Below are 22,227 nucleotides of genomic sequence, written 5' to 3' on the forward strand. Positions count from 1 at the left end.
GCTCAGTCGCCGTCCGCGTCGCGGTCCCCGGGAAACCTCCGCGCGCCCTCCGCGGGCGGCTCTCGGTCGCCTCCCCGCCGCCGGCCGCCCGGGCGCCTCCCGGCGGGCTCCGCTCCCCGCGACCCAGATTCCGGGCCCGCCCCCGCCCCCGCCCGCGCCCGCCCGCCCGCAGCCAGTGCGGCAGCCGCGGCTTCCCGGTGCAGCCGCGGCGCGGGGGGACGGACGGAGCGCGTGGAGCGCCGCCGCCGAGGGCGGGGATGGAGACCCGGCCGCCGCGCGCTCGGACCTGCTGAGCGTCCCGCAGCCTCCGCAGCCGCCGCCGCCGCCGGGAGCCCGGTGAGTCGCCGCGCCGGGGGGCCGACCCCGGAGAGGCAGGGGCGCGAGGGGCGAACGCCCTTGGGGAGGAGGGACGTGGTGACGGGGACGCGGCACCGTGCGGGGCGCAGCGGCGAGGTAGGCTCGTGGCCAGAGAGGGGCTGGGAAGGGAAGCACGCCCGGCCTCGGTACGGGGGCTTCGGGACCGAGATCCTTCCCCGCAACCTGCCGCCCCAGAACCAGCACCCGGGGGGGGGGGGGCGGGGCGCGGGGCCGCGCGGGAGGCCGTTTGCGTTTCGGCCCAGGCGCGGGTCACCTAGCGACCGAGCGAGGGCTCTGGAGGAAGCTTCCCCGGCGGAGGCCGGAATGGGAGGGGGGGACGCCGAGGGCGGCCTGGGCCCCGCGAGCGGCAGACACGGGGTCCTGGGGCTCCCCCGGGGCCGTGCGGGGGCCGCGGGCAGCGGGTCCGCCTCGCCCCCGTCCCGGAGGGGCCGCCGGAGGGGCCGGCGCGCCGCACCTCCTGCAACTGCCGGGAAAGTCCTTAGGAGAGCATCGCTCCTTCCCAGGCAGGTGGAACCGGGGAGCGTGGTGGTGGCGTGTGCGGTCGTGAGTGCCTTTCCCCCAAGTGCGGGCTGCGCCTGCCCCACCTCCGAGCGGAGGTCGGGTAACACGCCTTATGAATATTTCAGGGGCGACCTCGCAGGCTCGCCTGCTTCAGATCAAGTTTAATGAATGTGGTGCTGAGCCTCGCCGCTCTCTGCACGGGCAGGTGGGCGCCCCGTGCCCTTGCGCTTTCCCAACAATCCCATCCCTTTTCTCGCACCAACCAGGAGAATGACGCCACTAACCCCCGGTGAGCTTTGGAATGGGACCACAAATCGCGTGTGTCATCTGGAGACTAGTTTTGGGCAGGCATCCAGGCATTGTTCTGCATGCCTGCAGTGTGTGCGTGTGGTGCCGGTGGCTTGACAACCGTCCTTAACCGGAGCGGCCAATATGGTGGAAAGCAGGTGCTGAGCTTGTGTCGGGATAGACGTCTTAATTCATTATCGTCTTGTGACACCCGGTGGCCACGGCGGACTTGGTCACTCTCTCCCTCCAAGTTGAATCCGAGAACAGTCTAGATGAAATTTTGAGGATGGCACACTCCGTATCCGTCCGCTTAGGGAGCTGTTCATCCCTAATGCTTTCTTTCATGGGAATAAGGAGTCAGTGTCTTAAGTAACGAGCAATCGCTGTCAAGAACGCTTAAACAGGAACACATTAACGTAGGAAACTTTCAGGACTGGAACAAGCTGTTCGTTTAACTTCCATTGCACCATCACCTTGGGTCAACGGCACACAGGGCAGTCGGTCCTCTAAAATGGTACTCACTCCTTTGCAGAAGAAACCTGCTTTTCCCTTCCTTAGAGAGACAGGTATGTCTTTTAAAACGACCTGCGAGGCATTCTGCTAACCAAGATTTCAAGCCTCCAAGATTTACAGGATGCTGAAAGAGGCGACTCTTTTCGCGTTCCAGCCCATTCTCACGGAAGCCCAAGCGCCTGGGTTTACAGATGCTTCCCAATTGGGGAAGGCTTCTCCAGCAAAGACACACACACACTGCGGTTAGATCACGGGCTCCACCCCCGCCTGCCAGGCTGCTTCTCCCCAGCCTGTTAGTGAGGACAGTCTGTCTTCGGGTGTCTGATTAATGAACAACAGAAACCCCAAGATGACTTAGGTATCTTCAATATTGTCTTTTGCTGGTTTAACTGAAAATATGAAATATTTAAAAACTGTTATTAATACATGTAGCTAGGACTTGACTCAGGCATAGTGATAATACGAATAGCAGCTTTGTAAGAGATTTGGAGCAGTACCACCGTATTCTTAATAGATATTAGAAAGGAATCATTAATAGATATTAGAAAGGAATCATTAATAGATATTAGAAAGGAATTCTATAAATTGGCAAAAGAAATGAAAATTTTATATAATAAACAGCACTTGCTAAAGTATGTCGCTGAGATGTCCAGAAAGAAACCCAGCTGCATTAACAGACACAAAATCTGCCCAGTTGAGAAGTTTGCAGAGTTGGAACACAAATCTCCAAGCGCTCTAAAGCATTCCTTGAGTCCTCCGAGAATTTTTAAGGAGTCACTGGTAGAGTGGTCAGACTTAGCAAATAAAAATACAGGCTGCCCAGTTAAATTTGAATTTCGGATAAACAATGAATAATTGTTCTTAGTAGAAGTATGCCCCCTGTGACATACTTATACTTAAGATCCATATTGTTTACTTGAAAATCAGTTTTGACGGAGCAGCTTGCATTTTATCTGGCAACTTTAGTCACTAGAAATTTCTCACTCCTCATTTTTGGGTCATGTATGGGTTGAAAAAATAAAGTGGAGCAGGAATCATATGCTGTTCTGCAGACAATCTGGGACAGGCTCAGTTCTGGTTCAAGCTATTGAAAATAACTCATGCTGAAAAGTTAGTAGTTACAGTTCAACACGTATCTGTCGAGACCCCCTGCCTGAGCTGCTCGTGAGAGGTGCCAGCTACAGAGTGGGGGAAGTGTGTGTGAGGGGGCGTCCACATAGAGACCTGAGGCCTGCTAGGGCCTGTGTGTGTTGCAGCCTGGGAGCCACACGGAATTCTGCTGGGCAGCTCCAGGCAGGGAGTGAGAAGACCAGCACGTTGGACGTTGGACGGGTCTGGCCTTGAATCAGAGAGTGAGATCTTATCCTTATCCTGGGAGGAAAAACACCCCTGGGCTTACACCTTGTGGAGGGGAGCTGGACCGGAAGTTGAAGGACTTTACCTGATGGCCTCAGCTGGAGGACCGAGTGGAAAGTAAGAGGAGGAAAGTGAGAGACGAGAAGGGGATTCTAAAAGAAAGACTTTAAATAGTTGGGGAGTTGGGGACTGGAGGGAGCAGTGGGGACAAATGCAGAGATCCAGAAATGGTACCTGGACGAATGCATTTTGCTGCATTTAACAAAGCAGTTGGTCTGCCCTTTGATTAATACCCAAAGTGCTCCTTCACTGTTCCACCACCATCCTGGTTTCTTCGGGTAAAAAGTCATTGTCGAGTAATACTGGAGTATACTATTTATATAGTATTTTGTATACAAGTAGATCTTAAAGTGTAATATTTGAGATGTTGATCGATATTCACTTGCTTCTGGCACAAATTCCTGACACAGGATTAGCAGGTGTTTTAGCTTTAACAAATCTATCACCTCAAGTAGGAAAAGATACTAAAGGGCAATGACTGCGTGATGTGGTCCAGCTATCTTTAAGGAAGCAGATTCTGATGGTGGAAAGAATGTAGGTTTTACAGAAATAGATTCTGATGGTGGAAAGAATGTAGATTTCACAGAAATAGCACTATGTGAAAATGACCAGATGCTTGTAGTACCAGAGAGTTCCCGCTCAGAACATTCCAAATGCAATTAATTCCGAAAAAATAGGACACCACTTAACATTCGCGTCTTCGAAAACCCAGCGGGCGCTTTCACTATTGATCATCAGCACAGGAAGTTTCCAGAGAAGTTGAAGATCAGACCAGCACAGGCCACGTAGAGAAGTGCTACTCATATCTTGAAGGTTCCAATTTGCCAGTCTCAAGGAAATGACACCAGAGTGCCATTCGAGATTGCGCTTGTCAACAAATCTGGTTTGTCAACCATCTTCAGAAGAAGCTCCTATGCTTGAGTGTCCTCCATATGGTTACATTTCCACTTCATATTTTATAATAAGTTCTTGAAAATCACAAAAATTACTCTATGCTGAAATGTATAATGAAGTAGTTAATTAGGATCTTTCTTATCAAAGGATTATTCTTTAAAATAGAGCCAAAAAAAATCCTATTTCAGGTATTTGTACCGTTCCTCTTTGTAATGTCTACCAAACACGTCTTGCCTTATAATTCTTTTTATTTTTATTTTTTAATGTTTGTTTATTTTTGAGAAAGAGAGAGACAGAGCGTGAGCAGGGGAGGGACAGAGAGAGGGAGACACAGAATCCGAAGCAGGCACCAGGCTCTGAGCTGTCAGCACAGAGCGCAACGCGGGGCTCGAACTCATAAATCGCGAGCTCATGACCTGAGCCAAAGTCAGACACTCAACCGACTGAGCCACCCGGGCGCCCTGTCTTGCCTTATAATTCTGATAGCAGATGAGGAAAAAAAGTGATCTAGCACATACTAAGCTTGCTAAAATTTCCAGGCAGTTAGACCATAGGTTGTTTTTTTCAGCAAGATTTCACATGGATATGGCTTATTAAAGAACGGCTTACTGCAGTGGTCTCTAATGACTAGCTTATGTGCACGATCACCCCAAGAGAGCTTTAACTGAAATTGTGTGCTCAGTTCACAGTCTAAGTCCTCAGTAAATACTCTGAATTTAAAGAATCTGAAGACAGTGTGTTCTTGCATCCCGAGAGCTTTTAACCCTCCAGCGCACTTCTGCTGACCACAAGCAAGTCTTATTTTACCTCATTTCTGTGCTGTGAAATGGAAGATACGCACATTTAGAAAAGAAAATCGTGCCAGCTCCAATCCTCTATGTCTATAAAATAGATGCTAACTGTGACTACTGTTCTGAGGGATAAATAATTTCATTTTCAGGATAATTAGACAATCTGTGTATTGTCTGTGTACCCTCCAATGTTTTAGACACCATCAAGATAATTCACAATTTGCTCTGTTTCATTTTTTGCTTTTTTGGTACAAAGCAAGATGATTGTGGTAAATGCTTAAGAAGGACTCATTAAACCCCTTTAAAAAATCAGTCTCAAACAAGCTAATAACTGCAGAATTCAAAGGTCTTTATATAGCTTTTAAATGTTGTTTCCCTCTTAATTACTGGTATTAGGACTTGGTTAATTAGAAGTCTTGGTATAAGAGCTTACTTCAGCTGCTAGAACTCTCCCTCCTATTTCCCTCGTACAAGTAGATGGCAAAAGGCTGCCATGTGTTTTGAAGGTTTCATTCATGATGAAACGAATAATTTATTTATCCCACAGCTGTTTTTTGGCTTAGCTTATATCAGTGACATCATAAACCCTGTTTCCTATTTTTTTTATATCACCACTTGGCATTATAAATATTTTAAGTGTGAATCCATCTCTGCAATGAATTTGCTGCACAAGTACCTTTCTTCCTTTTTCCTTTAGAAGAAGAGTAAGAATGTTCTCCCCTTCAGAATTTAGAAGACAGGTTTTCTGAAGATTCTACATTCCAGTAGAACACTTAAAAAGTTTATTTATCTTGAAAGAGAGTGAGAGTACGCAGGGAGAGGGGCAGAGAGGGAAGGAGAGAGAATCCCAAGCAGGCTCCGAACTGTCAGCACGGAGCCTGATGCAGGGCTCCAACTCACAAGCCGCAAGATCGTGACCTGAGCCTAAATCAAGAGTCAGACGCTTAACAGACTGAGCCACCCAGGTGCCCCTCCAGTAGAACATTTCAATTTTAATTAGATTTTCTTTGGCCTTAGAATCCATTTAAGTTACCAAAAACTAAAAAAAAAATTGTTTTTACTTAAGAAGTTAAATCATACATTCTCTTAAAATGGTAAGCATTTGTCAAAGTTGTTTTAATTAAAATGTGTATTATGCGCATCGCTAGTCATAATTTTTAAAGCCTGTATTAAACTGCCTAACATAGAATTTTGACTTTCATATTGACTCATGTGTGATGTGTATGCGGCCCAACAGTAAACCCAGTATATAAAAATCAAGACTTAAAAAAGGATTGGGGTTACAGTTTTTGCTTCACTGAAGAGTTCTTTGTTGTATCAGAAATTTCTCCTACTACTTTAAACTGTGTTATCGATAACGTAGTGTGTTTAAAATAGAGCTAGACCATCAGATTTTTCTATCGACAACATCCTTCTGGAAAGCATCTGTAAATGGGGCTGTGGAGTCATCTTTGAGGGGGAGAGGCAGAAATAAGGTCTAGGATGTGGTCTAATAGCTGGGTTGACCAGCTGTACCCAAAGAATGTTCACAGGCGTGGAAGCCAACATGGTTTCTGTTGGCCTCAGACACCGACATGTCAACGTTTTATCAATGACTCAGGTATACTTGACCATATGCACGTTAGGTTTGCTGATGTTGCAAAGCTCAAAGCACTAGTGTGTTTGAATGACAGTCTTTTTTTTTTTTTTTTTTTAATTTTTGAAGGAGAAAGAGAGAGAGAGAGAGAGCATGAGCAGGGGGAGGGGCAGAGAGAGAGGGAGACACAGAATCCGAAGCAGGCTCCGGGCTCTGAGCCGTCAGAGCCTGATGTGGGGCTCGAACTCACACACCACAAGATCATGACCTGAGCTGAAGTCGGACGCTTAACGGACTGAGCCACCTGGGTGCCCCTGAATGACAATCACTATTAAATCTGATATCCCTGAGCCCAGAGCAAGGGCTGAAACTAAGACTGTACTTAAGAAGAAATGATGTTTTCAGAGACTCTTAAACATGGAGAACAAACAGAGGGTTGCTGGAGGGGTTGTGGGGGGGGGGGATGGGCTAAATGGGTAAGGGGGCATTAGGGAATCTACTCCTGAAATCATTGTTGCACTACATGCTAACGAACTAGGATGTAAATTTAAAAATAAAGTATTTTAAAAAAAGAAGAAAAACAGATGTTGGCTTCATTTAGGATGTAAAATCAGTTGCCCAAGGACATGGGAGTGGCAGTCCTAGTTAACAACAGTTTGGGTTGTAAAAAGTAGTTTTAGTTCACTTGAGTATTAACCAACAATACAAAAGAAATCAACGCTAACTTTGGTTAGACTCAGAGACGAATAGAGTCTGTATCAGAAACACACAATATAACACACTATACTCAAATTGATGCATGGCGAGGGGCGCCTGGGTGGCTCAGTCGGTTAAGTGTCCGACTTCAGCTCAGGTCATGATCTCGCAGTCCGTGGGTTCGAGCCCCGCGTCGGGCTCTGGGCTGATGGCTCAGAGCCTGGAGCCTGCTTCCGATTCTGTGTCTCCCTCTCTCTCTGCCCCTCCCCCGTTAATGCTCTGTCTCTGTCTCAAAAATAAATAAACGTTAAAAAAAAAAATGATGCATGGCAAGCCACCTGTCAGGGATGTAATAAGAGGGACTCTCTCTGTTGGGCTGGACGCTGGCACCCATGACCTCAAAAGCACCTCCTAAATCTGATTATGCACTTTACACTGAGCTCCCAGGCACTTCTACGTGAATCTGCCAATGTCTAATTCAGTCTGGTACTATTTATGTAATATGTAATTATTATACATCCTTTTGTTGATCTATAATATCTATTCTTATTCTTTCTACTTAATGATGATTCCCTAGGTAATTAATCAATCATCACTTAAAGTAAGTGCCTCCATTCTGTGACCACCTCGGGTTCAATTTAAAAGGCTACTTACAGGTATTCTTTCATTACCTAAGATCAGAATTGAAATTCTTAGTTCAAGAAGGTATGTATACTGAAGAGCCATACAATGGGCATGTGTCCAGGCTCTAAAATAAAATCACACAGCACACCTAATCAACTCAGAGACGGAAGGCGAGCATGTCCCCCCCTGTTCTCTCTGTGTACTCACTACTCCGCACTGTGTTTTGGTTTTCAAAGGTATTTGTTTATAGCGTAGGGCGGACACTTTTCATTCCTTTTGAACACTGCCTTCTGAACCCCCTTCCCGTGTTGGGGGCTGTCCTACATTATGAGGCAGAGCCCGCCCCCCCACCATAGGAGCTAAAATGCTGATTCATCATCCTTGCATCCTGGGCCCATGACCCAGACCCTGCCCTGGGGGCGGCTCTTCCAGACAGCAACACCCCTTGGCCAATGCTGGGGGACAGCAGTGTCTGCTCCAGAGTCTCGACACAGTGGCATCAGAAGTATCTTTACTGGACCAGCTCCGTGTCATCATTTCAAGAGTTATTTTTGGCTACCTAACCTCTAAACCTAGTTCTCTACCCCTCCTGGAGATTCGGTGGGTTACCGTCGGAATAAGTTCCTTTTCTGCTTAAACAGACAGAGCTAGTTTCTGTCCCTTGTGATAATAAGCCCTGTCAGAGGGTGCAAGTCCGTGCTTATGCTGGCGTATCAGTCGGTCACTAGGACCTGCTGAACGCGATGCACTCTGAAAAACACTAATGGAAATGTGTGTTCATTTTCCGAGTACTTCTGGAATAAAGCACCTTGCTTGGCACTGGAGAGGAGAGGCACACAAAGCTGGTATTTTCAAATCAGTGCTATGGGGACAAGCAGGAGGAGGCAGGCACACCACTGTCAGAGAAGATGGAGGCAGGTATCATTTTGAGGGTTTACTGATTCTAAAGATTGATTTAGCATGGGGCCAAAGGGTTGAGATAAGAAAGGATGCTTGGGGGTGGGCACCTGGGTGGCTCAATCGGTCATGATCTCAGGAGTTTGAGCCCTGCATTGGGCTCTGTGCTGACAGCTCAGAGCTTGGAACCTGCTTTGGATTCTGTCTCCCTCCCTCTCTGTCCCTCCACCCACTCACGCTCTGTCTGTCTCTCTCTCTCTCTCTCTCACACACACACACACACAAATAAACACAATTTAAAAAGAGAGAAAGAAAGGATTCTTGGGAAAATTCCAAGAGGCAATTTTTTTTCACCTTAACATTTATGAAATTAGGAAACACTGCTAGAACGTGTCATATTTTAATTGCCACTTTTTCTCCTAAACCCATCTACCATATTTCACAAATACAAGATGTCACTGGTATACACTGTTTTTAACCACTAACAAACAAGCCCGGTAAATATTTTTAAATGGCAATGCCTAACACCATACAGAGGCTCTACAGTCGAGGGTGTAAAGTCTCTACAAGAACTAAGTCAGTCATGGAAATGGGTTAGATGCCAAATTCCTGTTTATTTTTGTTGTACTCTCCCAAGGCTGTTGAAGAGTCACAGATTTACCTCTAACTTCTGATATGAACAAAGTCAGGTGTTAATCATCACTGCTTGGCTAGAAAAATGCCTAATATGCTTACAGTGATTCTCAGTTTTGTTGATGGTGCCTTTTTTTTCTTTTTTTGGTAAGTTTCTATTTGGAAAATGTCAAATATATACAGAAGTAGACAGAATAGTATAATGGATCCTAATACTCAATAATCATCAACTCATGACCAGTACTGTTTGATTTCTAACCTATTGTCTTTCCACCCATTTTCTTTTGAAGCATATCCTAGACACATATCATACCATTTGTAAATATTTGTGTACGTATCTGTAAAATACAATGACTCTTCAAAAACACAGGATCACAATAACATTATATTCTGGAAAAATATAGCTATAATTTGTGGCATCTTTTCTTAATAACAGATTTTGTGTTAATTAATTAGGTTTTAAGCTGTTTTTATCTTTGGAGGTTTTTAAAAAGAGAAACAAATTAAGTCCACTTTAGTGTCCACTGATTTCTTTTTAAGAAATTAATACAATGCTGGTAGGTTATACTGCAGCTCTGAATAGTGTTGATCTCGATTTTTCCATTCTGTAGCTTTTATATGAATGTGTTCTCTAGTTGAGAACTAGAACTGCTGTTCTTGCCATTTCCAAAGCAATCTTCAGAAAAGTCCTATCTACGCCTTTTCTGTTTTCGTCCCTAAAAGGAGGATCCAGAATCACTGTCCAAGTGGCTCGGACATGCTGTTAGATGATGGGCACACCCACACTGAACCCCGCCAGCATTTGTTAACACAAACTCCGTGACTTTCCTGTTGAATGTTTTCAGTGCGTTTTCATCCGTGTCACATCCAGCACTCAAGCTGCAACTTATGGCCTAGTCGGATACTGTTCTAGAAAGAGGATGGGCTTTTTGAATCCCCCCCACCTATTGCAGGCAGCTCTCTGGTTCCTTAGTTTCTGGTTCCTTAGTTCCTCTGAAGCCTTAGTTTCTTTTTCTTTTCTTCCTTTTCTTTCTCTCTTTCTCTCTCTCTTTTTCTCTATCTCCCTCCCATCTTTCTTTCTTTCTTTCTGTATGGATTCACAGAGATTAAGGGCACTGGACCTCAGGAGGCTAGGAGTACCATCTAGTGTATGTCATCTTTAAATTTAAGTTTCTGTTTTTAGCAAAGTAATACCTGTCCCTTAAAACATCACATAAATATCTGTCAAGTAATCTGTCAGTTCATTTTTCATGGAGACAGCCTTTGTTAAGCCCCCATTCACCATCATCCTGAGAATTCTTTTCCCCTTTCTCAAATATAGGATCTGATTGCTGGGTCCAATGTCTTTCTCATTCTCTACCTTCATTTCGGTACAATGTTTCCTTTAGAAACTCCTTAAAAGGCATGCTTGGGAGGTACATGGAAGGCCTGTGTGTCTGAAATTGACTCCATTCTTTCCTCATCCCTAATATTTTGGCTGGGTATAGAAATCTGAACTGGAAAGAGTTTTTTTTGTCAGAATTTTTATTCTTGCTTCCATGTTCCCACTGACAAACTGGACACTGATTCTTAGCTCTTTGTGTGTGAACTGTTTGTTTTTATTCCCCCACTGGATACATTTATGTTGTAAAAGTGCATATTGATATGCTTTGGTGAGCATCTTTTGTTGTTTAAGGAGCTGGGTATCCTGTGGGCCCTTTTGATTGAAGATTCAGTTCCTCAGTTCTTGGAATTTCTTGTATTATTTCTTCAATAATTTTTTCACATACTTTTTCACTTTTATTTCTCTCTGGAATATCTGTTGTTTGAATACTGAATCTTTTTCTCCCATTTTTCATCTTTTTTGTCAATTTCTTCTCAGCAGATTTCCTCAAATCTGGGAGATTTCCTCAACTTCCATCTCTGTTGTTTAAAAAAAAATGCTAAGAACATTTTCTTATTCTCTTAATGTGAATTTTTATTGTTTCTTGTGTCTCTTTCATGAGTGTAATATCTTTCTAATACCTGTGAAAATTAATTATGATGTATTGATTATTTTCTTCTCTTTGCATTGTTTGTTTCTTCCAAACTCCCCCTTTTTTCACTTTTCTTTGAGTCTCTATAATTCAATCAAGTTAGAAACATTCCCTAATTCTTTGATAATCCCTGGCTGTCCATTCATATTTAAGACTGAGGCACTAAAATGCTGACTGGAAGCTTTCCATGGGGCTTGTTGGCCATATGGTGTCACAGCAGTCCAGGGAGGGGCTGGTGCTTCACTGGGGGAGATCCACCTCTGTGTTGGGTAATTTCCTGAGGCATAAATCCCCAGTAGCCTGGGGAGAAGCATTATAGCTGCCTCTGACCAGGGAGTTGAGTGGAAGAAGAAGCCTGGATAAATCTCACCTTTATCATGCAGACTTTTACTTAGCTCCTTCTATTCAGGATGACCGTTCAATCTCATTTTCTTGTGTCCAGAAGTTCAGAGCCTCTCTAGCTCAACCTCTTCAAGGATAAATCTCACCTCTTCTGACAGAATGGAATGCGGCTATACTTGCTTTCCAAGAATGGGGAAGGAGCTCTACCTATTCCTTAGGAAAAATGCCCTCCAAGCCTCCTGTGTTGGCTTCATTCTACACGACCACTTTTAGAGGAACTGGGCATCACTAACTCCTGAATATGACCAAGATTCCATATTCTCAATGGTACTGCCTTTGGATCAGTTCCCTCACTGCAGGCTTAATCAGTTAGGCTAAGTAAATTACCATTTGTTCATCCTTTCAGCCTCTAGAAATCTGCTGATATCTCACGTACGCTCCTATTGCCCTTAGCCTTATGGATTTACACCTTTTTGATTTCTTTCTTCTCATGTCAGTGGGATTTGGGGGGGGGGCATGTTTATTTGTTTACTTACTAAATTTTTTTTTGAGAGAGAGAGAGTGTGTGAGTGGGGGAGAGGGGGAGAGGGGGAGGGAGGGGGACAGAGAGAGAATATGAATCTCAAGCAGGCTCCACAGTCAGCTTTGAGCCCAATGCAGGGCTCATTCCCATAACTCTGGGATCATGACCTGAGCTGAAATCAGGAGTTGGACACACAGTTGACTGAGCCACTCAGGTGCCCCTTTTTCTGCCATGTTTAAATGGAAGTCCATGACAGAAGCTTTAAGTTAAAAGGGATTATAGATGTAAAATACTGTTAACTACAGCAGCAATAATTGCAGTGAGACAATTCCTACTTAGTAAGGACCTCATGCTGCCTGTGTGAACTTCCATAACGACCACTCTTGTTTGTTGCTCCTCTGAGCCTCTAACCCACAGTAAATCTTAATGCTCTCTTAACCTACTCATACCACTTTCTTAGCAAAGTATTCCACCTCACACACACTACTATAAATAATATGTACTCCCCCCTAAAAAAGAGAATTTCATATCATTGATCAGAATTTTGCGTCACATCCACGAAAAATCCTAACAATGACATACTGGTCAGGAACCCTTGTCTAAGAGCATAGTCCAGTTTAGTCTGACGTGGCTGAAATGTATTTTCATTTGAAACAGCTCAGAGCTTCTTTTTTTATGTTTATTTATTTTGACAGAGAGAGAGAGAGAGAGAAAGAGTGGGAAGAGGGGCAGAGAGAGAGGGAGACACAGAATCCCAAGCAGGCTCCATGCTGTCAGTTCAGATCCTGATGTGGGGCTCGATCCCATGAGCTATGAGATCGTGACCTGAGCTGGAATCAAGAGTCGAAGGCTCAACCAACAGAGTTGCCCTGGTGCCCCTGAGACAGCTCAGATCTTCTACATGGACTTCAGAAAGGCCCTAGACTCCATGTGTGAAATCTGCTAGATTTCCTACGCCTGGAGGACAAAGACTGTATCCTGTTTATTTTGTGTCTCTGGTGCCTACAAAGAACTGAACATGATAAGTGAACACGTTTGTTGACTAGCAATTAGAGCCAAGGTCTTTTCCTACCAACTGTGGCTGTCTGGCCTTGGACAAGTGATTTGTTGGATTTGACTGAGGTCCCAAAAGACAAGGTCACCTTGTAGAGGTGAAGAGGAAGGAAGGGGTCAAGAATGGAATACTAGGGAACTCTTACACTTAAAAGGCAGAAGAATGTGAAATGGGTGGAACCAGGAGAAGGGGTGATCATGGAAGGCAAAAACAGGCCGCAGCATCACATGAAAGCATATCAACTATGGTAAGGTCAAGGAAACGGAGCTTGGACTAGACAGTGCTCTGCCTTCAATGAAGCATTTCCATACTCACTCCTTCACTCTTGCTGTAGATGAGGTGTGCTCACGTGTGTGAACGGTGTGTGCTGTGTGTATCGTGGAGGGGCTGTGATAGGAGAAGGGAACCAGAGCCCAGAGCCTATGCAGTAACCAGCTGGAAGCATCTCTGGTGGGTTAAGAAGGATGCGAGTTGCTCCTATGTAATCAACCTCTAACAGATCTTGGAATTACTTAGCCTGGTTTAAGCTGAATAAAAACATTTGAGTTGGGGAATAAGAATCCTCTGGTGTGATTTGCTGCAGGCCATTCGTGCTCTTTGTCACCAACCAATGGAATCTTCTGCAGAAACATCATGGCCTGGAATTTGGAAATAAGTAGGTGACTTCAGTCTGACTATATTTCACCTATCCTAAGACTTTTTTCCCCACTAAGCCACTGAAATCGGGCTGCAGCAAATTAGCAGCATTTTATCCTTCCTTAAGGACACATGACATAATGGCGCATCTTATCCTTTATGGCACTGATGAGATACCACCGGGAAGAATAAAATAATATGTACTCAGCAAACGTTTGTCGTCATGCATATTAAGTCACAGCTCTAAAATACGTTTAAAACTACTTTTTTTTTTTAATTTGTTTTACACTACGAATAGTTGCTGCAGCCCAACCTAATAAGTGACTGGGGTCAGCGACTGCCTTAGGGGCGCAGTACCTGTTTGCCTCCAGGCCCCTGGAAATGCCCTAATTCGCTTGGATTTTCCTGTCAAGTGTTTCTAACATATGTCCTCATTGTATTATCATTATATGAAAGAGAAAATTTAATAAAAAGTATCAGTCTAGATTCGCAAAATCATATCCATTTAATTTTTACGTAGTCATAAGGTTACCATTCTTTTATTGTGGTTTTATTTAGAAATTTGACTTTTAGGGGCATCTGGGTGGGTGGCTCAGTATGTTGGGCATCCAATTCCTGATTTCAGCTCAGGTCATGATCCCACACTTCATGGGTTTGAGCCCCGTGTCGGGCTCTGTGCTGACAGCGTGGAGCCTGCTTGGGATCTCTCTCTGCCCCTCCCCTGCTTGCATTCTCTCTCTCTCTCTCTCTCTCTCTCCCTCTCTCTCTGCCCCTCCCTGACTCACACTCACTCTTTCAAGATAAATAAATTAAATTAAAAAAAAATTTTTTTTAATTTAACTTTTAAAACTCAAATAAAGAATTGAGAATGTACAAAATCCACACAAGTATTTTTGTGGAAAAATGAATTAATACCTAGAGTTTGAAATGCCCTTATTCTTTTAAAGATGAAAGACAAGTTTTATCAGTTCTGCTTTCCCCGCCCTTCACTCCCTCCATGAAAACAGTGCAGACACGTTGGCAACCACAGGGAAAGCCAGAAAATCACTGTACCTTTAAAGTGGATCATTAATATATTTGCAGGCAGCCGTGGATCCTGTGGCTGGCAGGGGCCTCCATTGCCATAAATCACGAAAATAAACCCTGGATGAGTGTTTTATTCCTGAAGAAGGGGAAAGAAAACCTTCCTAGTTGTCATTTTCATGAGTGTCAGCAGAGCACTTTTCAAGCTAAGCAATAGAGGAGGAAAGTTCTGGAATGTGGCCTCAGGGAGAATGTTATGCATGAGCGTTATACCTCTAACGTGGCATGCTGGACAGCATGTGTGAAATGTAATCTGAAAGATTTGTCACTTTTCCAGGGTGGTGAATTTTCATATTGCTTGCTCTCTCTCATCTGCATACCTGTAATAAAGTCAAAAACTGCACGTTATACATGTTTCAAATGCTCAAAAATAGCCTTAGAAATTTTTCTTTCCTTTCTCTTCCCTCCCCTGCCAATCCTCGCCCCCCCCCCCACCTCCCTTCCTATTCCACATGGTGACTATGTTCTATCCTCTGAAGACTGACTCCCTCATCTGTCCAGGGCTCCCTCGCACTGACACAGTGCTTCTTAGGACTTGTCAAGTAGGAAGCATGATGGAAACTTAGCCACTACCTGAACTTGCTAATTCAGACCTATTTATTCACCTCATTTGGGTCTGATACTTGGCCCACCAGATTTAAGAAGACTGACCTCCACGTCCTTGTGTTTCGTGGGTGGGCTCAGCCAGAGCCCAGCCCCACACACGGCAGGTGGCTTAGCAGCCACTCCTTATTCCCAGCCCTCACTGCCCTTGCCTGTGATCCCACAGAGACGTGCCTGTTTGGGAGCAATTCTGAAGTGGTTATATCTTAAAACCACCTGAGCTTCAAACCCTTCTCCTCCGCTTACCTTCCCCACCTAGACATACAGGTCTTCCGCCAAAGCGGAAGAAAGGGTGGAAAAGAGGGGCCCGTATTTCTTTCTGCCAGAGTCCCAAATCTTTCCTTGACTGATGCAGGGATGTCACCACTGTGATTTCATTGGACTTCAGCAGAGCACAAGTAGCACACTCTGAGACCATTCAAGAGGGAAATGGAAATTTCCCCATAGGTTAAGATCATTTATTTGGAGTTTATTATTGTCATCAGGAAAATTTTCTCAACTACTTTTAGAAAATATGTAAAGTGACATAATATAATAAGGACACATAATAAACGAAATTGAACCAAATTAACCTTAGGCTTTCTTCTGATACCCAAAGTGGCTTTTGATCAATCGTATTTTTAGGGGAGAAAACTATAAAACTTAGTATTTCTGGACCTTACCGTCCAATGTGCCATTGTTTTCTTCTCTCATCTGAAATGAGAAGAAAAGCTCACAGTGAGGAAATTAAATCAGTGGCAAATGATTTCCATACCGCTGACCTTGAACTTACCATCTGCAGGGTTAAAGTGGGGGATATCCCCCCTCCCTCAAATGCTAAATGGACTTTTTTTTCACTACTGATAAAAAAAACTTTGTCTTTTAAATCCACTCTGGGTTGGGGGGAAGGGTAGTGGAATGTGTTTTCATCTCCTGATTATAATGACATATTTTGAGATTGACCCGTTTGATTGATTTTTTTTCTCCTTAGTTGTGTTGTAGCGTGAAAAGAAAACAACAAGAAGCAGTTAGGGAACTCTAAAGGGGAATGGAACTTATTTTGTTTTTCAGTGACATCAAGAAAACTCGTTCAAGTTAGTATATACCTCCTGGGTAGATTTGGAATATTTTACCAACCATTACACAGATTTTATGTGCAGCAAAAAAACAAACAAACAGTAAACAAATATCTTCATCTGCAAGGTGGAAACTAAAACATACAGAGGTAGACCGAAAGCAAACCAAGAGAAAATGCTGATTTGAGGACCGTGTCTCGCTGATCAATAACTCAAAGAATAATTTGGGGAGAGTGAAATCACCACAGCAAATGGCAGTCTGGCCCGAGCTTGCATTTCATTGGATTTTCCCCAAGGGAGCTCTAGGTTGACTTTGAGGGGAAGGGTACTTTTACTGCTAGTTACTTCAGAATTATACTACCAAGGATTCAGATGTCCTTGGAAATGTGGTCTCAGGAAAGACTATAAAACCCACCCTTTGGAGCTCTGTTGTGTAACTTCCCATAAAAGGTTCTCATTGGGAAACTTTCAGATCTGCAGTGTATTTGCCTCAGGAAAGGAAACGGGGTGGTCTTTAGTGCAGGAGTGACGCTTATATTCAAGAGTCCCCTAGCTCACTCCCAGAGGAACACTAAGTTTTCGTGTGCAGATGGACATCCAGGCCTTGATTATCCCCAGCTCTGCACTTTAGCTGGAATTGAATGTGCTGTTCATTTCTTTCAATCTTAAGTCAGTCCAGAATTTTCCCTCCGTGGTTTCCAGAGGCAGCACAGGGGAGTGATTAATAGCGTCTCAGGAGCCACGCTGCGGGGTTGGGAATCCCAGCTCTGCCAGTAAGTAGTAGCTGTGTGACCACGGAAAGCTGCTTCACCTCTGTGTGCCTCGACTTTCCCAACTGTAAAATGGAGACACTATTATTCACTGCATAGAGTGACTGTGAGGTAAGCTGATACAAACAAAGCTCCTCGAATACTGCCTGGTGCACGGTAAGCACTTGGTAAATGTTAGCCAGCCACAAGACTTTACGCTGACATTACATTTTTAAATTAAATTTTATTTCTTAAATGTGTTCCATACAACATTTAAAAAAAAAAAACTAGGATGACCCCAAATTAGGGAAATTATTGAGAGTGGAGCACTGTTTACTTTGTGGATTGTCTTTTATTTACACATAAATATGAGCCCACAAGCATTTTGGGTTGTTATAGGGGATTCAGTCAGTTAGAATTTGAAGGCTACATATGTCGTTTTTTTTTTGTCTCATGTAGGGATTATGACTTTAAAGAAGGTGTTTCTGTTCCCTCTAGTTGAGTGTCTAATTCAGTCCCTGTGATACTCAATAGAGAGGTCGGTTTCTAAGAGGCAGGGTCACCCCGAGGTACTCTACAAAGAGCCTAGGAGGTTTTTCGCTCAAAGGGGCCGCAGCAGGTTCTTTGATACCAGAAGAGACGATGAGTTTTCAAAGCTGCAGACCACGCCTGCCGTCCCTTTCTTCCCAGCTGGAAAATAAAGGTACAGAGGAACCTAAGCCCACACACAGCACTGAAGTGTCACCTGATCTCTGGAGGTGTTTGATGCATGGGGCACAGTCATCCGATCCTTCCCTGCGGAGCGGGTCAGGGCAGTGTCCTCACACTCGTGGAGACGAATCACTGCACGTAAACGGAAGATTAGGAGACCCAGGATTATGGTCATATTGTTTATTTTGGTTTAAAAAAAAAATCTAAGGGGTTTTCTTTTTCTTCCAGTGGGGACATTTTTCGTTTATGAGTGCTGTTACGGAATAGTGCTGTTAAAGACACGCATTTCTCTAGAAGGGTACAGGGTTCCTCCCAACAAATCCATACTGAGCCTCCAGTGTGCCAGGCACTGTATCAGGCCTTGGGGCTTCCCTGGGGCCCGAGAGGGGCATGCAGTCCAGAGGGGAAAGAAACACAGAGCACATCACCTCATTACAGGAGGAGAGATTTAAATACAGCAGGTAATCCTGGTGTCCACCTGGTTACACGCCCCTCTCGAGAGGCAGTTTCAGGGAAGAGACGGCACACAGAGCAGTCCCCACACTGTCCTTGCACCCAGGGAAACAGGTGGCATTGGAGCTCACATCTGACCAAAACAGGGCAAACTTTACATAAGTAACACCTGAATAAATCTGAAGTAAACAGAAGAGTGAATATCAATGTTTTTCAATTAGTGAGACGGATACAAACAAGACACGTGCCTTCATTAATTGAGTGAAGGTCAACAGGCATGTGTGTAAAATACTTGGGAAGTCTCTCCGAGCTGCTGTTTTGTTAGAACGCTGTGCACATCAGAAGCAGCCTCCAAGTCTCCCTGACCTCTCTGGCCCTGTCCAGCACTCGAAAAAAATGCTGCTTTGGCAACAGAGGAATCGGTTAACTCAGTACCACTCAGGGAAAAGCAACTCAAAAGACATTTTCTTAAATCACAGTGGCTCAGAGTATCATACTTTGCACGCCAAACTATCTGTTGCACGCTCCTACCATTCGCACAGATTGTCTACTTAACAGCAAATAGGCCATTGGCAAGTGTGCCTCCTTTAAAACAAAGCTGGATTTAAAAAAATAAAGTAACCAGTAATTTTTTTTTAGATGAAACATTTAGCGAGGTTATTGAATGAATACACAGCAAGCAGTGAGTTAAACAGCATTTACACAAGCTTTCCACTCAAAGCCATTTTTGGTGTTTCCTTTTTGGGGGACACATAATTAGAACTAATCGTCTTTGTCTTCTGTTTTGGGGGCAGATAATTGGAACTAATTGTTATTTTTCCATCCCTTCACTTTTCCCGTCCAACCCGTAAGTCCAGTTGATTCTACCTTCTGAATATTTCCCACTTCAGTGCACTTCTCTCCACCACCACTGTCGGTGGCCCAGTTCAGGTTACAACTTGCCAGGATTTATCTAAACAGTCCCTTCAACGTGAATAGACACTTCTCTAAAGGAGACAGCCAGAGGGCCAACAGGCACATGAAAAGATGCTCAACATCACTCCTCATCAGGGAAATACAAATCAAAACCACACTGAGATACCACCTCACGCCAGTCAGAGTGGCCAAAATGAACAAATCAGGAGACTATAGGTGCTGGAAGGATGTGGAGAAACGGGAACCCTCTTGCACTGTTGGTGGGAATGCAAACTGGTGCAGCCGCTCTGGAAAACAGTGTGGAGGTTCCTCAAAAAATTAAAAATAGACCTACCCTATGACCCAGCAGTAGCACTGCTAGGAATTTACCCCAGGGATACAGGAGTGCTGATGCATAGGGGCACTTGTACCCCAATGTTTATAGCAGCACTTTCAACAGTCGCCAAATTATGGAAAGAGCCTAAATGTCCATCAACTGACGAATGGATAAAGAAGATGTGTTTTATATATACAATGGAATACTACTTGGCAGTGAGGAAGAATGAAATCTGGCCATTTGCAGCAACATGGATGGAACTGGAAGGTATTATGCTAAGTGAAATAAGTCATACAGAGAAAGACAGATACCATACGTTCTCGCTCATACGTGGATCCTGAGAAACTTAACAGAAGACCATGGGGGAGGGGAAGGGGAAAAAAAAGTTAAAGAGAGGGAGGGAGGCAAACCATAAGAGACTCTTAAATACTGAGAACAAACTGAGGGTTGATGGGAGGTGAGGGAGAGGGAAAAGTGGGTGAGGGGCATTGAGGAGGGCACCTGTTGGGATGAGCACTGGGTGTTGTATGGAAACCAATTTGATAATTATATTTAATATAAAAAAATAAATAAAATTTAAAAAGTCCCTTCAGTGATTCTTCACTTAACAAAATGACCTTTTATTTTAGAAGATAATTTAATAAATATTTAACTTATTAGTATTTAATAGAATTTGATAAATAATAAGTAAAATATTAATAGTAATGAGTACCAACTCATTGAGTGCATGTTATATACCTGTCACTGTGCTAAGCACCTTACATGCTTTGGTTCATTCAATCCTTAGTACAACCATACAAGGTAGTTATTAATTTCTTGCCCCACTTAAGAGGGTGAAAACTAAACCCTGGAGAGGTTAAACAAATCGTCTAAAGTCACTTAGTTAGTGGTAGATCCCAGAGATGAACTCTGTCTCCAAAACTTGTGCTCTTAACCAGCATGCGCCATATTTGTGAATGTGCTCTTAACCAGCATGTGACATATTTGTGAATTTTCCCTTATGTGGTAAATCTCCCTTGTAGCATTAAACTATATTGTATTAACCCAGCATGATGCTAGCACATAAAAATTCAAAAGGGTTTTTTTTTTTAAATGGGTAAATTCAGGAAGACTTATGTAGAGAACAGGAAGCTGAATTATTATAATATTTCACTTATCCCACGTCCTTATGACATTTTTTTAGATAAACCACTTTTCTAGATAACTGAAATTAAACCATTTAAGGATATATTTTTATTTTCACAAAATCTTTCTGAAATGTATTTCATTCTTTATTTCTTTAGTAGTATGACCGTCCTAATATATTACCTTAATGACAACTATTGTTATAAGAAACAGATGTTGTATATAGTATTTATTTACTATTTCCTTTTGGGTTGTGGTTTTAATTACCATCTATATGCTGAGGAAGCCCAAATCTTTGTCTCCAACCAGGATTTCTCTCTTGACTTTCAGATCCACATATATCCACACTACCACTTGACCCTGCAAGTTCAAAATGCCCCAAAGACCCCTAAATACACCCAGACCCTCAGATCTGCATCTCCAGAATTCTTCTCTTAGTGAGTCTACTCTCTACGCATAGAGATAGGCATAATGTTTGACGACTCCTTTTCTTTCACTAATATTCCCTAATCAGTAAATTAACAAAAGTCCTCTTGATTTTACCTCCTAAATATCGCTCCGATATCATCACATTTCTATCTCTGTCCATTGCCTTAACCTACCATTATTATCTTTAATGTTAACAACCCTCTAACTGGTGCCCCTATCTATAATTCTACCACAATCTAATTTATTCTCCATACTATTTTTTTTTTTTTAACTACAAGTCTGATTGTGTCACATCTCAGTTTGAAAACTTTCAATAGTTCACCACTGCTCATGGGATAAGGTTTGAATGTCTTCAAAATTGCTTACAAAGCCTTCGATGATTTGAGACTTTCTTGTCATCCCTTTTTACCTGTCCCTCTCACCGAGCACAACCAGGTCATATAGAACATTCCCATCTACACATTGTGTATTCTCTTGCTTCTGGGACTTTGCATGTGTTGTCTGGAGAACCCCTGACCCCTCCATCTAAGGTAGATATCTCTCATACTCACGAACACAGCACCTATTTCTGCTTGTAATATTGTGGTTAAGTACCTATTTGTTTCTCTATATTGTCTTCTCTTCTGCCTCCCTCAAGGCCATTGGGGCTGGAAAATGGAACCCATGCCCCACATGTTCACCTATATCCCTAGTACCTAACTCTGTGTCTAGAGCGGAGTTGGCACTAATATTGTTTAAGTTTTAGTATAGCATTAGATTTATAGAAAAGTTACGAGGATAGTACAGAGTTCCCTTATATTGACACCCAGTATTCCCTATTGTTAACATGTTACATTAGTATGATCCATTTGTCACAACTAATGAACCAGTATTAATACCTAATTATTGGGGCGCCTGGGTGGCGCAGTCGGTTAAGCGTCCGACTTCAGCCAGGTCACGATCTCGCGGTCCGTGAGTTCGAGCCCCGCGTCGGGCTCTGGGCTGATGGCTCAGAGCCTGGAGCCTGTTTCC

General features: G+C 43.6%; 1 protein-coding gene across 2 annotated transcripts in view; it reads left to right on the top strand.

The window, feature by feature from the left end:
* The first annotated feature begins 235 nt into the window (after positions 1-235).
* Positions 236-22,227, top strand: part of ELMOD1 (ELMO domain containing 1) — a 67,001-nt gene continuing 45,009 nt past the window's right edge. For both annotated transcript variants that reach the window (XM_045482670.1, XM_045482671.1), the window contains exon 1: positions 236-336. The gene's annotated coding sequence lies outside the window, so the exon portion shown is untranslated. The remainder of the gene's footprint in view (positions 337-22,227) is intronic.

The sequence above is a fragment of the Leopardus geoffroyi genome, chromosome D1 (genome assembly GCF_018350155.1).
Source record: "Leopardus geoffroyi isolate Oge1 chromosome D1, O.geoffroyi_Oge1_pat1.0, whole genome shotgun sequence".
NCBI lineage: Eukaryota > Metazoa > Chordata > Mammalia > Carnivora > Felidae > Leopardus > Leopardus geoffroyi.